This window comes from Dipodomys spectabilis, unplaced genomic scaffold, assembly GCF_019054845.1.
Source record: "Dipodomys spectabilis isolate Male_0828 unplaced genomic scaffold, ASM1905484v1 ptg000127l, whole genome shotgun sequence".
In the NCBI taxonomy this organism is placed as follows: domain Eukaryota; kingdom Metazoa; phylum Chordata; class Mammalia; order Rodentia; family Heteromyidae; genus Dipodomys; species Dipodomys spectabilis.
The window spans coordinates 727,107-732,122 of NW_024870804.1; the positions used below are offsets into that span (position 1 = coordinate 727,107).

The 5,016-nt window shown below is 38.2% G+C and overlaps 1 non-coding gene across 1 annotated transcript; it reads right to left on the minus strand.

Annotated features, from left to right (window-relative positions):
* Window positions 1-1,401: 1,401 nt before the first annotated feature.
* On the minus strand, window positions 1,402-1,505 carry LOC122116202. Its single transcript, XR_006148911.1, has one exon. It is a non-coding gene; the product is annotated as a U6 spliceosomal RNA (small nuclear RNA).
* Between the last annotated feature and the right edge of the window lie 3,511 nt (window positions 1,506-5,016).

A 5,016-nucleotide genomic window follows, 5' to 3' on the forward strand; every position in this document is an offset into this window, starting at 1 on the left:
GAACATTTCATACTCAAGTCATTTCTTCAGATATCTGTTAATTTTCTCTTTTCCTTCATGTGGGAATACTGCGGTCAATGTCATTTCAGCTGTGTTACTGGATCAATTGTATGGTAATTGCTAGCATCTAAATCAAGAACTGTTACAGGAAAAGAAATGAAACCTTCATTTGGAATAATTGTTTTCTCTTTTTATTACAAATCAGTGATTGATTACTTCCTAGTGTGATATTGGACGTCCTAACAGAGTGATGGCATTTTATTTCTCTTCAGCCTTCTCCCACATGTGGTCAAGTATTTAAGAATACAAATATTTCCATTGATAATTCAATAGCTGATCTCTAAGAAAATGTGCATTTCTGGACTTTGCTCTCTTGTCCTTACATGTGTAGGCTTTCAATGATTTATATGTTGTACAAGGAATTCTATTTTCCAATCTTTGTGTGACCAATTTTAGTCTCTCTAATCAATCTTTCTGACTCTTTCTCTGGAGTCTCATTTCAGTCTGCCTCATAATATTAGTTATTAGATAAATAATGTACAGAGGAGTCACATTTACGAGAGCAAGGTAATGAGTACATTTCCTAAAAAACATTGTTACCTCCTCCTTTATTTTCCCCTACCATCCTTTCCCTCCCACCTCCACAAGTACACAACCCTCCTCTCTTCCCCCACCTAAATTGTAAAGTTCATTTTTCAACATAGTGTCTTGTGTATCTCATTGTTACAATGTGTCAACCTGTACCCCTCTTTAAGCATTTTGTTTTTTTCTTTCGCCTCCATGAATTAGAGGAGTGTATATACAAGATGTAGGTGTACCAACTTCAAATACTGTGAAAACAGGAGTTATAGCAGGAGGGACGAACATATAAACGAACAAAAAAATCACATCGCACATTATATGTACGTTAGAAACAATAGCAAGAAAGAAAAAAACCACTTGTGTCCCTATCTTGGGGTTCATGTCCCTTAACATCATCCTATCTGGTCATATGCAGATAGTTTTTGACCTATTCTTCTTAACCCAGACAAATATTAGTTATTGAAAATTAGGGAAACCATGGGACCAATGTTAATTTGGACGTGGCTTACTTCACTTAATATAATTTTTACCAAGACTTTCCAGTTACTAACAAATGGGGCAACGTTATTCTTTCTGATGGAGGCATAGAATTCCATTGTGTATATATACCACAGTTGTGTTGGTAGCTTTAGTATGGTCTTGTTTGTGATCATTTGGGTAAATGTCCCAAAGTGGGATTGCTGGGTCATAGGGGAGCTCTATGTGGAGTTTTTTGAGGAACCTCCATACTATTTTCCAAAGTGGTTGAACAAGTTTTATACTCCCACCAAGAATGCAGTACGGTTCCCTGGTGGCCACATCCCCTCCAGCATCTGTTGTAAAAGTATGGAATGCTTCAGGAATTTGCCTGTCATCCTTGTGCATGAGCCATGCTAATCTTCTCCGAAATGTTCCAATGTTTCTGCTACGCATTTCATTTTGTGCTCCTGCACTTGGCGAGTGATTTTAGGTGCGTCTACACCAGTAGAATCAGCATAAATCAAGCCAGCATTTCTTCATTTAAAATACAAGGAAAGGATACAGGTTGCCACATTGTAACAATGAAATGTACAAGACACTCTATGGGGGGGGGGGCATGGAGTGACATGTTGGGGAGGTATGAAGGGGCGGAATGGTAGGGGAAAGACAAAGGAGGGGGTAACAATGCTCAATAAGAAATGGACTCATTACCTTACTTATGTAACTGTAACCCATCTGCACAGGAACTTTAAAATAAAAATATAAATTGAAAAGATACAAGGAAAACTTCTGTACTTATAGGAAGTTGTATTTGTCACTCAATATCAGCAAGGTATTGGTTTTAGGACCACAAGCATATTAAAATTTTGGATGCTCAAATTCTCTACGTAAACACAGTATATTATTTCCAATAGAATCTGCCCACAACCTAGTGCACGGTAATTGCTACGAAAATTTTTACTACATTCTATGTTTGTAGTGAAAAATAAAATTATATGCACTATCGACTGATACCATTTTTTTCAGATAATTTATTTATTGTGAAAATATCGTACAGAGGGGATAATGGGCAAGGTAATGAATATATATACATATATATATGTATATTCATGTATATACATATATACATACATATATATACATATACAAATATATAATGTTTTAAAATCAAAATATTTTATATCCTTTTTAAAAAATTTTTATCATGAAAATACCATACAGAGTTGTTACAATTACAGAGGAAAGGTAATGAGTATATATTTTATCAAGCATTATTACTTCCTCCTTGTTTTCCCCTTCCCTTCATATCTTCCACCACACCCCACCCGCTCCCCGAAATGCCCGAAGTTGTAAAGTTCGAATTTCAGCATAATGGCTTGTACATCTCATTGCTGCAATGGGTCCACCTGTATCCCTATTTAAAAGTTTGCTTTTGCCCTTCCCATCCACAAACTATATCAATATCAAATACAATGAAAGCCGGGGTTATACCGTGGGGAGGGACATAGAACACAAAAAAGCAATCATCTTATGAATATGTTTGAAACAAATGCAAGAAGGAAAAAAATATATGAATATTTATATTGGGGTTCATTTCACGTAAAATCAACTTATCTGACCTTTTCTGCTTGTGTCAGACATACACTAGTTATTGTAAATAAGGGAAACCATGGGACCTATGTTTCTTTGGGCCTGGCTTTCTTCACTTAATATACTTTTATCCAAGTATTTCCAGTTCTTAACAAATGGGTCAATGTCATCCTTTCTGATGGAGGCATAGAATTCCATTGTGTATATATACCACATTTTCTTGATCCATTCATCTGCGGAGGGGCATCTGGATTGGTTCCATATCATAGCTCTCTTAAAGAATGCTGCAATAAACAGTTGTGTTGGTAGCTTTAGTATGGTCTTGTTTGTTACCATTTGGGTAAATGCCAAAAATTGGGATTGCTGGGTCATAGGGGAGCTCTATGTGAAGTCTTTTGAGGAACCTCCATACTTCAACAGATACAATCTATTCAACATTAAACAACTATGTACTAATGGGCTAAGAACAGAAAAGAAGAATTTGGCAAACGAGAAGTTATTAGGTTTAGGGAGAAATGTGGGGAAAAGTAGGATTAGAGGGATGTGGTAGGTAAAAAGAGAGTGTATTTGGCCAAGTCCTAATTTCAGAGAGGGAAATAGTTTGGGAAGAATTATTGGAGAGACTTAAAAAAACAAGAGAAAATGGAAAAACAAAAGTTTACATATAAAAAGTGAAACACAAAAATTATGAAAGGGTAAAGAAGTGATATTGAGAGAAGAAAAGCTAAAAAATAAAAGTTCTTAAAATTATATAGGTAGGAGGAGATAATACTACTATTAAAGAATTTAAGCCTTAGAGGTTTTGAATTGAGTAATAAATTTCTGGGTTAAATATGTACACAAGGGAGATAAGGTCTAATAATCGATGACAGGTATGTATCTGAGGATGAGCAAAACAGCAATTAAGTCACCCAAAAAGAAGAAAGGGAAGAAAAAAATGAAAAAGAAAAAAAAAGAGGAGAAAAAGAAAAAAGAAAAAAAGGACCAAAAACTCAGTAGAGATTAAAACACACACAGACACACACACACACACACACACACACACACACACACACACACACCTAAAATAAAAATTATGCGAGGACAAAAAAGATTAATAGAAAACAATTTTTAAAATATAATTTAAAAATTTTTTAAAAATTAAAAAAAGGTATAAAAAAGAGTTCTTTGATTGGGAAAGGGGGTGCGTGCATGGGAAGATCTTTTATCTCCCTTGTGTTCTAACCAATCTCTTGGTGGAGTCTCAGGTCTGCTTGTGGTTACTGTCTGGTCTGTCTTGATTGGTTACTTAAGTCAGTTTGTTTGAGCAGGCAGAAAAATGCTCTGCTTTACCCAGGATTTTGTGATCCTCCTCCTCGCTAGTTCAGTGGGAGGGAGATCTGCTTTGATTATCACAAAAGAAGGAGATGGCAAAGAAGGAGATGGCTGTTTCCTCTAGTTTGGAGATGGTGTGATGAGGCTAGGTTCTGGGTAGAGTTGAGGCCTTTCACCAAACAGTAGCTTTTCCCTGAGGGGATAGCTTCTGATATACTCACAAAGCCCAGCCTAGAGCCATTCTCAGGGTTTATGTATACTGAATTTCAATTGTTTTTCTAGGCTGCTGTAGGGGGGGCAGCCTCTGGCTCTGTTTACCCAGAAGAAAGCCACACCTGTGGGGGCCACGGATCTTCTGCTTGAGCTTGGTGACTTCCCCTTGGGTGGAGCTAAGCCTGGAATGTCAGGTCAGCTTCCTGTGACCTGCTAAATGACTCCAGTTTTCATCCAAGGCCTGAGTTGTTCCTAGATCCTCAGGAGGGCCTTTTTCAGTATCAAAAATGGAGATCTCTGGTGCTGGGGGTGGGGAGAGGTGGACTTCCCCCCTCTGCTTCCTGAGAAGGAGTGAGGATGTCAGGGTTCTACTCACGCTGGAGTGTTGGTTCCCTGGTCATCTTTAGTCTGTGATCTGCAGGATGAAGATATTTGCTCCTTGCCAGTTCTTGCTGGTGTTGAATAGAATCCACTAGCCCCCTGGGTCTGGCTCCTTTGTCCCGGATTCTCTGTGTTTAGGTAGGGTGGCTATGGCCGCCACCACCAACGCCTTGCCACAGCTGCAAGCAAGTGCTCAGGTCTGCCTGGATTTTTCCTCTCTGGCCAAACTCTCTGTACAGTGATCGCACACTTAGTGTGATTCTCTAGGCTAGGACTGTTCACTGGAACACTAAACTGCTATCTATGCGAAAAATTGATAGCCTCCAGCTTCATTTCCGCAGTCTTCATTCAACATTCATGAGTATATTTCTTATCAAGCATTGTTGCCTGCTCCTTTGTTTCCCCTTTGAATCCCTTCAAATCACTCCCCCTTCCTAATCCACCTCCCAGCCAAATTGTAAAGTTGATTTTTTGACG